The 13,018-nt window shown below is 41.6% G+C and overlaps 1 pseudogene; it reads right to left on the bottom strand.

Moving 5' to 3' along the window:
* Positions 1–6,033: 6,033 nt before the first annotated feature.
* Positions 6,034–7,958, bottom strand: LOC117012811 (lamina-associated polypeptide 2, isoforms beta/gamma-like; annotated as a pseudogene).
* Between the last annotated feature and the right edge of the window lie 5,060 nt (positions 7,959–13,018).

Below are 13,018 nucleotides of genomic sequence, written 5' to 3'. Positions count from 1 at the left end.
TTTAAAAAAATGCCATTAAGTATGTTGCATTGTGGTTTAAAATTACTAACAAGTTCTGGGAAAAAAATATTTGATTTTGAATCTTAAATGTTTTTAAAAATTAGATATGAATGGATGCAAAGTGTGAATATTTTGTTTCTTTAGGGAGGACATGTGGAAAAGGTTTGAGGGTTTGGGATGGGAGAAGTATTTTGCAGAGCTATCAATGTCCAAATAAATTTTTTAAAATAATAAAGGTATTTAAGCAGTGACTCTGTCCTATTTCTCAATCCAAACCGTTGTGTTAGAAGACACCAGTCCTCTTTCTGGCCCTGTGGCTGTGCAGGTTTCCGGGCCACTGGAGGCCCTGCCCGAGGCCCTCTCGGGAGCTGGTGCAGTGCAGTGCCCTTGTTCCCTCCTCATTCCAGATGTCACTCGACACTTCTGTTTGAGCTCCGTTGCCTTAATTTCTATATATTTTTTGCATGTGTGCAGAGCTTCTATTTAACGCAGAAAATAGGCAGCTATATTTCACTGTCTACTTCGCAGTCTGGGGCTGGCACAGGCACTGTGGACAGGGACAGGCGTGGCCCCTCAACCCTTGGCGCCTGGTCCTCGGAGGAGATGCCTGGGCCCCAGAGCACCTCGGCTCCTCAACAGCTGCCCCCAGTAGTGTTCTGAAGCCAGATGTAGGCGGCGAGTTCTGGCCCTTGGTCTCTCTGCACCCTGTGGCCTAGGGCCCTAACCCAGCCCGTTATGCTTGCTTTTCATTTTGACCGACCACACTGACTGGTGGCAGGACACCTTCGCTCTCTGGCTGCAGTGTTAGGTTTCAGGTACCACCTCCCTAGGCAGCGAGCGCCAAGGAACACAGCTGGAAAAACCATTTGAATTTTTGAGAAAATGTGTATAGTGTTGAAAAGGTTTAAATTTTAAGCAAGATGAAATCCTAAGGGAATTGACATCAATGTCCGGGCAAAGGTCCCCTGTGTGTATAAAGGACCATCTGATCTCGTTTCAGCAAGAACAAACTCTTCCCAAGGTGTGGGGTCAAGAAAAGAAGAGACTGTTCACAGGCCAGACTCTTGGCTAAGACACCCTTTATTGGCTGTTTTGTAGACCGGGAAGCCTTGGGAGGCCCGGCGCGGTGCAGATGTGCCTCCGTCCTGACGTGAGCTCCTGTGCATCAGCTACACCCTGGACCAAAATTTCCTCTGGAAAGTGGAAAGAACAAACTATCTGGGTCAAAGACTCCTTGAGAATTCAATGCTCTCCTTGAAAGCACTTTATAAACTATAAAAATGCTCCACACATGTGAAATGAAGTTCTTGGTTAATAGTAACGCTACGACATACTTCCCGAGCCTCGCGATGTGCAGGGTGCCATTCTCGGTACGGGGGTGGTGCAGAAACAAGCCATGCGCCCCACTCTCGGGGAACTAGCAGTCTGGACCAGAACGGAAACTGGCATTTTCTGATCCCCAAAGCTAACAAAACCCTCTTTCATATCTCAGTTCTTAGATCCCCAATTTTTAACCTTTAGTTTGCTTTTTTTTATTTTTTCAATCCGGGAATATTGGGGAGCAGTGTGTTTTTCCAGGACCCATCAGCTCCAAGTCAAGTCGTTGTCCTTCAATCTAGTTGTGGAGGGCACAGCTCAGCTCCAAGTCCAGTTGTCATTTTCAATCTTTGGTTGCAGGGGGCGCAACCCACCATCCCATGCGGGAATTGAACCGGCAACCTTGTTGAGAGCTCGCGCTCTAACCAACTGAGCCATCAGCCACCCCTAGTTTGCTTTGCTTTTAAGCCATCTATAGAAACAACAGAAAATGTGCAGATTGTGATAAATGTGAAACCAACTGCAATACAGGACCTAGGAAGTTATAAGTATCAACGCCGTCTCCATTGATCTGAACTGCACTGGAGGAAGAAGGCATTAAAATTGCTCAGTTATGAAACAGGCAGCTGGCTTTTTTTTTGTATTAGTTTCAGGTGTACAAAACAACATAATGAATAGACATTTACCCCCCTCACCAAGTGATAATCCCAGAAGTCTTCTACCCGTCTGACACTACATAGCTATTACAATACCATCCATTATACTCCCGACGTTGTATTTTACATCTTGTGAGTATATATATGAATATATATACACATACACATAATGTTTTTTAGTTGACATCCAATATTATATTAGTTTCAGGTGTACGGCATAGTGCTTAGGCATTTATATAATTTATGACGTGATCCCCCCGATAAGTCCAGTACCCATCTGGCACCCTACATACCAGTCTTGACAACATTATTGACTATATTCCCCAGAGTGTATTTCACATCCCCGTGACTCTTTTGTGGCCACCAATGTGTACTTCCTAATCCCTTCGCCTTTCTCACCCACCCCCCCACCCCCTCCCATCTAGCAACCATCTGTTCTCTGTATCTCGGAGTCTATTTCTATTTTGTTGGTTCATTTATTCTGTTCTTTAGATGCCACATGTAAGTGAGAACATGTGGTATTTGTCTTTCTCAGTCTGACATATTTCTCTTACCATAATATCCTCTAGGCCCATCCATGTTGTTGCAAATGGTACGATTTCAGTCTTTTTTATGGCAGAGTAGTACTCCGTTGTATAAATCTACCACAGTTTCTTTATCCAGTCAGCACATTGGTTGTTTCCATATCTTGGCTATTGTGAATAGCACTGCAATAAACATAGGGGAGCATATATTTTTTTGAATTAATGTTTTGGATTTCTTTGGATAAATACCCAGGAGTGGAATTGCTATGTCATAAGATAGTTCTATTTTGGAATTTTTGAGGAATCTCCATACTGATTTCCACAGTGGCTGTACTAGTTTACAATCCCACCAACAGTGCACGAGGGTTCCCTTTTCTTTACATCTTCATCAACACTTGTTTGTTGATTTATTGATGATGCCCATTCTGACAGGTGTGAGGTGGTATCTCATTGTGGTTTTCTCTGATGATTAGTGGCATTAAGCATCTTTTCATATATCTATCGGCCATCTGTATGTCCTCTTTGGAGAAATGTCTATTCAGGTCCTCTGCCCATTTTTTAATTGGATTGTTTGTTTTTTTGTGTGTTGAGTTGTATGAATTTGTTTTATAAATTTTGGATATTAACCCCTTATCAGATGTATCATTGGCAAATATTTCCTCTCATTCATTGGGATGTCTTTTTGTTTTGTTGATGGTTTCCTTTGCTGTGAAAAAAAAACTTTTTAGTTTAGTTTGATGAAGTCCCATTTGTTTATTTTTAATTTTGTTTCCCTTGCCCAAAGAGATATATCAGTAAAAATATTACTAAGGGCAATGTCTAAGAGTTTACTTCCCATATTTTCTTCCAGGAGTTATATGGTTTTGGATGTTACATTTAAGTCTTTGTCAAGTTTATTCTTGTATATGGCATAAGAACAGGTCCAGTTTCTTTCTTTCTTTCTTTCTTTCCTTCCTTCCTTCCTTCCTTCCTTCCTTCCTTCCTTCCTTCCTTCCTTCCTTCCTTCCTTCCTTCCATCTTTCTTTCTTTCTTTCTTTCTTTCTTTCTTTCTTTCTTTCTTTCTTTCTTTCTTTCTTTCTTTCCTTCTTTCCTTCTTTCCTTCTTTCCTTCTTTCCTTCTTTCCTTCTTTCCTTCTTTCCTTCTTTCCTTCTTTCCTTCTTTCCTTCTTTCCTTCCTTCTTCTTTCTTTCTTTCTTTCTTTCTTTCTTCTTTTTGCATGTATCTGTCCAGTTTTCCCAGCACCATTTATTGAATAGATTGTCTTTACTCCAGTGTAAATTCTTGCTTCCTGTGTCAGATTAAATGACCATATAAGCAGGGATTTATTTCTGGACTCTGTTCTGTTCCATTGATCTAAATGTCTGTTTTTATGCCAATACCATGATGTTTTGATTACTATGGCCTTGTAGTATAATTTAGTATCAGGTAGTGTGACACCTCCAGCATTGTTCTTCTTTCTCAGGATTGCTATGGCTATTTGGGGTCTTTTGTGGTTCCATATAAATTTTAGGATTATAGTTCTAGTTTTGTGAAAAATGCTGTGGGTATTTTGATAGGGATTGCATTGACTCTATATATTGCTTTGGATAGTATGGACATTTTAACTATATTAATTCTTCCTATCAATGAGCATAGCATGTGTTTCCATTTTTTTTTGTATCTTCTTTGACTTTTTTCTTCAATTTCTTATAATTTTCTGAGTACAGGTGTTTTACTTCCTTGGTTAAATTTATTCCTAAGTATTTTATTTTTTGATGCAATTATAAATGGAACTGTTTTATTAATTTCTCTTTATGATAGTTCATTATTGGTGTATTAAAAATGCAACTGAGGTCAGCCGGTTAGCTCAGCTGGTCAGAGCGTGAGCTCTTAACAAGATTGCTGATTCAGTTCCCACATGGGATGGTGGGCTGCGCCCCCTGCAACTAGATTGAAAATGGCAACTGGACTTGGAGCTGAGCTACAACCTCCACAATGAGATTGAAGGACAACGATTTGACTTGGAGCTGATGGGTCCTGGAAAAAACACAGTTATCCAATAAAAATTAAAAAAAAATACAACCAATTTCTGAATATTAATATTGTATTCTGCTACTTTACTAAATTCATTTATCAGTTTTAATAGTTTCTGGTGGAATTTTTTTGGTTCTCTATATGTAGTATGTCATCTGCAAATAATGACAGTAATGCTTCTTCCTTTCCCATCTGGATGTCTTTTATTTCTTTTATTGTCTGATTGCTGTGGCTAGGACTTCCAGAACTATGTTGAATAAAAGTGGTGAAAGTGGGCATCCTTGCCTTGTTCCTGATCTTAAGGAGAATGTGTTTAGCTTTTCCCCATTGAGTTTGATATTAGCTGTGGGTTTGTCATATATGACCTTTGTTATGTTGACTTATGTTCTTTCTATTCCCACTTTGCTGAGAGTTTTTATCATAAATGGCTGCTGGATTTTTTCAAATGCTTTTTCTGCATCTATTGATATGACCATATGAAAATCATGACTTTTTTCCAATCATATGAACACGTAATTTTTATTTTTCATTTTGTTTATGTGATGTATCATGTAAATTGATTTGCAGATATTGAACCGACCTTGCATACCAGAAATGAATCCCACTTGGTCGTGGTGTACGATCATTTTAACATATTGCTGAATTTGGTTTGCTAAGATTTTGTTGAAGATTTCTGCCTCTGTTTATCAGGGATGTCAGTCTAATAGTTTTCTTTTTTTCATAACGTCTTTGTCTGGTTTTGGAATCAGGGTAATGCTGGCCTCATAAAATGAGCTTGGGAGCCTTCCTTCCTCTTGAATTCTTTGGAATAGTTTGAGGAGAATAGGTGTTAATTATTTTTTGAATGTTTGATAAAATTCACCTGTGAAGCCATCTGGTCCAGGACTTTTGCTTATTGGCAGGTTGTTGATTACTGATTTGATTTTGTTGGTGGTAATCAGTCTGTTCAGATTTTCTGTTTCTTCTTGATTCAGCCTTGGAAAATGGTATGCTTCTAGGAATGAATCCATTTCTTCCAGATTGTCCAATTTGTTGGTGTATAGTTGCTTATAGTATTTTCTCAAATTTTTTTGTATTTCTGTGCTGTTAATTGTCATTTCTCCTTTTTCATTTCTGATTTTATTTATTTGGGTCCTCTTTTTTTTTTTCTTGATGAGTCTGGTTAAAGGTTTGTCAATTTTGTTTATCTTTTAAAAAAAAACCAGCTCTTGGTTTCATCGATCTTTTGTATTGTTTTTCAGTCTCTATTTCATTTATTTCCACTCTGATCTTTATTATTTCCTTCCTTGTACTCACTTTGGGCTTAGTTTGCTGTTCTTTTTCCAGATCCCTTAGGTATAAAGTTAGACTGTTTATTTGAGATTTGTTTGTTTCTTTCTTTCTTTCTTTTGCTTTTCAACAGAATACATTTATTGAGGTGAAATCACATTATTTTCAGCTCTTGAGTCAAAAAGTGTACACAAATGTTTTTTATACAGTTATTAAGAATAGGAGACCAAGATTGGTGTGCCCAAAATATATTATTCAGTTGGCATTTCTATGGTCATCAGGAAGAAATTTAGAGAACGGATTTCATTGGTTGGTTTTCATAGCTTCACAGACCCCCCCCCCAAAAAAAAAAAAAGATGACCCCGACAGCAAACAGCAAAATTTTTATCCACATAGGAATGGAGCATCCCTTTTTTGTCTTTTCTGATTTGACATCTGCCAAGGGAACATACTTATGAATATATTTAGATGAATAAAATTCCCCCGTCCTAAAATCACTGAGTTCTAACGGCTAGCCTGCAGCCCCTGTGATTGGTCTGTGGCAACTAGCACTAATTCCTGTTGGTGTAGATGCTTCAAAGGGAAAGATTTCTTTAAGAATATCCCTATCTATTCTTCTTTCCTCTTTTTCTCCCACTTCAGCTCTTGTCAATGGTTTCTTTGGTGTTTTTCTGGGGATGTCTGAGAATTCAGTAATTGGCAGAATAGGAGCTGCATACTTGAAATTTCCAGTCACCCTGTTGACAACTAAGGTTTTGTTGCTTGAATCCATTATAGTTTCAGCTATGGGAGGAGTACACTCTGAAATTATTGCACCATCTATACGAAAATGTTCTGAAGTACCCACCTGATTTTGCTCAACTCTTCTTTGCCTGCGTGTTACCGGAGTCTTTGCTCTGCCCTTTAGTGGTTCTCTCTTCTCAAGCTTGAGCTCTATTTTACCTTCCTCATTGTCACTGTATCTGTCAGAGTCAATGGTTCCAATCTGTCTTGTATTTTCTGCTGAAGAAGAAATTGTTGGCAAAGAAGTAGAGGATCTTGATTCTGTTCCTTGTTCCCTCAGTTTTCAACAGATTGTTCTCATGTAGCTTCCAGGTTGTTCCCACAGTGGGACCAGGATTCACTCCATATTTCACAAGCTGATCCGGAAGGTCTTCATTAGTGAGTTCTGTTCCATCTACATCATCTTTATCTTCCGGTCTGGGTTTATCAGTTTTCTTTGTGGCTTTCCTGCCGACTGTGGCTCAGCTGTGGCCCATGGCGGCTGCCCCAGAGCCAAGGACTGAGCTGAGCTGGCTCTCCTCGTCGCTGGAGACGTCTGGAGACCCCTTGCTGTTAGTGCCTGCGGCCTTTTGTGTCTTGAGGTAGGTCTGCAATGCTATTCCCTCTTAGGACTGCTTTCACTGTGTCCCATAGATTTTGGGTCGTTGTGTTTTCATTTTCATTTGTCTTAAGATATAATATCTTTCAATTTCTTCCTTAATCTCATTGTTGACCCATTCATCACTTAGTGGCCTCCATACGTTTGTGTGCTTTTCAGTTTTTTTTCTTGTAATCATTTCTCGTTTCATACCGTGTGACCAGAGAAGACACTTGATATGATTTCAATCTTCTTAAGTTTATTGAGACTTGTTTTGTGACCTAACATGTAGTCTGTCTTGGAAAATGTTCCATGTGCACTTAAAAAGCATGTATATTCTGCTGCTTGGGGGTGAAATGCTCTAAAGATATCAATTAAATCCATCTGGTCTAGTGTGTCGTTTAAGGCCGCTGTTTCTGTGTTGATTTTCTGTCTGGAGGATCTGTCCATTGGTGTCAACGGGGTATTAAAGTCCCCTGCCACGACTGTGTTACTGTTGATCTGTCTTTATGTCTGTCAATATCTGTTTCTATATATTTAGGTGATCCTATGTGGGGTGCATAGATGTTTATTAGGGTTATGTCCTCTTGTCTGATCAACCCCTTTATTATTATCCAATATCCTTCTTTGTCCCTTATTATAGTCTTCATTTTAAAATCTATTTTGTCTGATATAAGTATTGCTACCACAGATTTTTCCTCATTTCCATTTGCTTGAAATATCTTTTTCCATCCCTTTAACTTTTAGTCTACTTGTGTCTTTTAATCTGAGGTGAGTCTCTTGTAGACAGCATATGTGTGGGTCTTGTTGTCTTACCCATTCTGCTATCCTATGTCTTTTGACTGGAGCATTTAATCCATTTACATTTAAAGTGATTATCGATAGATACATAGTCGTTGCCATTTTATTATTTGTATTTTTGATCTTCATTTGTTTGTTTTCTCCTTTCTTCTGCTTAAAGCAATCCCTTTAACATGTCTTGTAATACTGGCTTGGTGCTAATGAATTCCTTTAGCTTTTTCTTGCCTGAGAAGCTCTTTATCCCTCAATTTTAAATGATAGCCTTGTTTGGGTAGAGTAGTCTTGGTTGTAAGCCCTTGTTTTGCACCACGTTGAATATTTCCTGCCACTCCCTTCTGGCCTGCAAAGTTTCTGCTGAGAAATCAGCTGATTGTCTTATGGGAGCTCCCTTGTATGTAACTAGTTATCTTTCTCTTGCTGCTTTTAGGATTCGCTCTTTGTTTTTAACCTTTACCATTGTGGGGACAGAGTCCCAGAGAGCAGTTTCCAGGCTCTCGGCCTCACGTGGAAAGGTGCTGGTTCGGGTAGTAGATGGCCGTCAGCTGTGGCTAATTGACCATCAGCTGTTACCAGTTAGCCAATTAGCCACTGGTATAACTGTCGCAGCTGCGCTGGTTGGTGGCAGGCAGAGAAGCGGACAGCAGGTTGCAGGTTGTGTGGAGCCAGCCTCCAGTGAGACTATAGTGGTATGACTCCCCTACCTATGGCTCCGTGGGTGTTCCTTTTTGGCCTCACCATATCCTGTGTTCTTACGTGGGGAGTGGGACCAGAGACCCCACAGGCTGCCTCGCACAATAAATGGCACAGCGAGCAGGGTCTCCCGCATGACAACCATTTTAATTATGATGTGTTTTACTGTGGGCCTGTTTTTGAGTTCTTGTTTGGGATTTTCTGTATTTACTGGGCTTGTATGTCTATTTCCTTCACCAGGTTAGGCAAGAGTCATTATTTCTTCATATGGGTTCTCATTTCCTTGTTCCCTCTCTTCTCCTCCTGGTACCCCTATGATGCGAATATTATTATGCTTGATGTTGTCCCACAGGTCCCTTAAACTATCTTCATTTTTTTTATTATTATTTTTCTTTTTGCTGTTCCAATTGGGTGGTTTCTGCTACCTTGTCTTCTAAATCACTGATTCGAAGTGTAATCTGAAGCTTCATGTAATCTGCTGCAGTTTCCTTCTAGTGTATTCTTCATTTCAGTTATTGTATTCTTTCTGACTGTTTTTTTTTTTTAATGGTTTCTCTGTCCTTCTTTATGCTTACTATCTCTGTGTTGAAATTCTCACTAAGTCTTAAGCATTCTTATAACCAGTGTTTTAAACTCTGTCTCTGGCAGGTTGGTTGCCTCCATTTCACTTAGATCTATTTCTGGAGGTTTCTCCTGTTCTTTTATTTGGGACATGTTTCTTTGTTTCCTCATTCTGGCTGCCTCTTAGGCAGCTGGCTTTGACACAGAAAAAAAGTGCCTGGAAATTGGATTGCAACCGAGCAGCTTTTTCCTCCAGATTTTTCTCCCAAAACATCTAAAGATTGAAGTTTCCCATTTGTACATAGCAGGAAAAACACATACGGCTTTTCATTTATAGAGAAGCATATGCTGAAATTTAAGTTTATTTTGCCATTTTTTTCCTTCTGATTTTTCAGCTTGCCTCCTCATTCACTATCCTAGTTATTGCTCCCTTCCATAACTACTCAATAGCCTCCGCCCTCCACACCTTCTCTAACTGGCACTGATTGGCTTAGAGCTTCTCAAACTTGGTTGCACCTTGGAATCACCTGGAAGTTTATTTAAACTCCTTGTGTTTGGCAGCTCCCCAGACCAGTTCTGTCATGACCTCTGGAGTGCCTTAAAGTTCCCAGGTGATAAAATGTGCAGGAAAGTTCAAGGGATTAAGCGAGCCTCCCCCACAACATTGAAAGAAAGGCTTTCAGGCTTGTGATGTTGCTTCACTGAGTGTGGTTCCCACAGAGTGGAGGCAACGCAGGTGTTCAGTAGCGTGATGTCAAAATACAAAGTGCCACCCTGGTATCTCGGTTAGTGTGCAGGTGGAGCCAGTGAAAACTCACCCCAGCTCCGACTTCAAGCCCTTGGAAAATAAAAAGAAGGGCTGACACTATCCTTTCACATGTCAGTGTTTATGTTCACGAGGACTTTCATTCATTCAGTAAATACTTATGAGCAGTGACTGTGTGCTCACCACTGTTCTGTGTGCTGGGGGTGCAAATTTGCACACCAGATAAGAAATCCCAAGAATGGCCTGTGCTTTTGTGGGGGTGGAGATACATAACCATAGACATCACAAAAAATTCATGTAGTTTTAGATGTGATGTTAAGTGAAAACATTACAGGAAAAGCAAACGCAGAGTCCAGGGTTTGAGAGTTCCAGACTGTGGCAGGGTGCAGGTTGCCATTGCCAAAAGGATGGTCAGGCTGGACCTCGTTGAGCAGGCAACATCTGAGCAAAAACCGGGAGGTGGGGGAGTGAGCCAACTGTGCTAGAGGAACAGCAAGGAGGTGAGTAGTAGGAAGTGAGGGCGAGGTGACAACATTGTTGGGGGGGCGGGTAGGGTTAGGAGAGTCAGACCCTGTGGGACCCTGTTGCTCCCTGTCGGCATAAGGACTTTGGCTTTTACTCAGAGAGAGATGAGTCATTGGAAGATGTGAGCAGAAGAGGGACATCATCTGATTTAGGTTTTAAAGGATCTGAAAGGGATCAAGTGTACGAGCGAGCAGGAAGACCGGTGAGGCTACTGCAAAACCCAGCGAGAGGCAGGGGCTAATAGCAGGGACGTGAGGAGTGGAGCACATCTGCGTGTTCTGAAGATACAGCCAACAGGATTTGCTGGCAGACTGGATGCGAAGTGTAACAGCAGAACAGTCCAGGCTGATTCCAAGGTTTTTGACCTCAGCAACTGGGAGGGTGGAGTGGCCACTGTATTAGTTAAAGTTACTATCTCCTTTGTTTCCTTCAGAATTTTAATTTATGGAGGTCACTAAGTGAAGACATGGAGAGGCCAATCCATTCAAAGAAGGTTTTTATTCTAGTCCCCAAGAGGAGGGGGCCCACTCTGCCACGCAGCGCCCAAGAGGAGCGCAAGGTTTTGGCCAGGAGGCCAAAGGAGTGAGGGCAGAGCCAAGGCGTACTTACTGGGGTTTCCAAGGAAAAGGCAGTGTGGGGCAGAGCAAACAGTTCCGATTGGCTAGTTTAAATAATTCCGGTGGGCCTTGGGACATGAGGCTGTCCCTAGTTGTCTGGTACCTGGGCCCGGGTTGATTCGGGCAGGGAAATACTGATTGGACATGTGAGAGTTTGGTAAGGAGGTGGCAGGGGCTGTGAGGTCTGCACTGGGTGTTTGCGTGTGAAAGGCATACTGTGCACTGGGGAGCCCTGGGCTCTAAGAATTGACTGGACCTCGGAGGGGCAATGTCTGCCCAGTCAGGAAGGCCACATAATGCCAGAGTATCACAAACACAGAAAACAAGAAAATATAGTTAAAATAATTGATCCTGTGATGAACGGATGCCAAACAGACACATCCAGGATCGCAGAACAGGTACGTATACCAGCTGCTAGAAAGACATACCCCAGACCCTCAGTGGCTTGACCTAATGGAAGTTTATTGTTCATTCACAGCAAGTTGAGTTGGCACAAGGTGGAGCGGGGCTCTGCTCCATCAGTCGTCAGGGAATCCGCTGACAGAAGCTGTGCTGTCTTCGACCTGTGCCTTCTGAGATCACCCTGGGTGGGTGTGAGCCCAAGTGTTGGGTTTCCGTGAGCCAGGTCTGGAAAGGGTAACATCGCTGCTGCCCATCCACATGGGGGCGTAAATGCGGGGGAATGAGTGCCCAGAGGACAGGGAAATAGATTTGGCGAGAAATGGGTCAGTTGTGAGGGGCAACAGCTGGGAATGGCACAGGATGAGGGGCAGGGCAGGACATGTGAGGTCTGAGATGTATACACAATAGACTTCCGGGTGGTGAGGGGTATGGATCTGAGATTCAGGAGATACACGGTTGACAGCGGTCTGCATCTAGATGGGGAATGAGATTACAAAAAGGGTGAGGGTAGTTGGAGGGGTCCTCCAACATAAGAAGTCCATGGACAGGAGGAAGAATCAGCAATGGAGACGGAGGGGACAGCCAGTGAGGCCAGAGGCGGGCCAGCCAGCTGGTGTCCTGAAAGATGCATGACTGCAGGGTCTTTAGCAGGAAGTCCACGTCAGTGACACTGAGGGTTGACCTTGGGGTACAGCTATGTGAAGGTCACTTCTGACCTTAATGAGAGCGGCTCCCACGGAATGCTGGGGCAAATTGGGATCATAGCAGACTTAGGAGAGAAGGGAGGAGAAAGCCGAGACAGTGAAAACGGGCAACTTGCAGTCTGGGGCTGTATAGGGAAGCAAATAAATAGGAAATCATTCAGGAAATCCTTTACAGGCAAATAGTGAAAAGGTTTTGGGGGGTTTTCTTTGGCAAATTATTTTATACCATCATATGTAATGAGGATTTTTTTATTGTGGTAAAATGTATATAATATAAAATTCACCACTCTAACATTTTTCAGTGACAATATAGTGGCATTAAGTACATTCACATTGTTGTGCAACCATCATCACCATCATCTGCAGAAATTTCTCATCATCCCAAACAGAAACTCTGTGCCCATTAAACACCAACAATTCGTCCCCTACCCCCAGGCCCTGGGAATCTCTAACCTACTTCCTGTCTTTATCAATTTGATGACTCTAGGTACGTCATCTAAATGGTATTGCACAGTATTTGTCCTTTTGTGACTGGCTGATTTCACTTACCATGTGTCAGAATTTCCTTTCTTTTTAAAGCTGAATACTATTCCCCTGAATGTACATGTCACATTTTTCATCCATTTATCCATCAGCACTTGGGTTGCTTCAACCTTTGGCTATTGTGAACAATGCTGCTATGAACATGGATGTACAAATATCTCTTTGCGACTCTGCTTTCAATGCTTTTGGGGTATATCCCCAGAAGTGGAATTACTGGTCATATGGTAATTCTATTTTTAATTTTTTGAGGAATCTCCGTATTGTTTTCCAT

This window comes from Rhinolophus ferrumequinum, chromosome 21, assembly GCF_004115265.2.
Source record: "Rhinolophus ferrumequinum isolate MPI-CBG mRhiFer1 chromosome 21, mRhiFer1_v1.p, whole genome shotgun sequence".
NCBI classification, from domain to species: domain Eukaryota; kingdom Metazoa; phylum Chordata; class Mammalia; order Chiroptera; family Rhinolophidae; genus Rhinolophus; species Rhinolophus ferrumequinum.
Note: the sequence above shows the minus strand (reverse complement) of the source record. Positions and strands in the feature narration are given on the sequence as shown.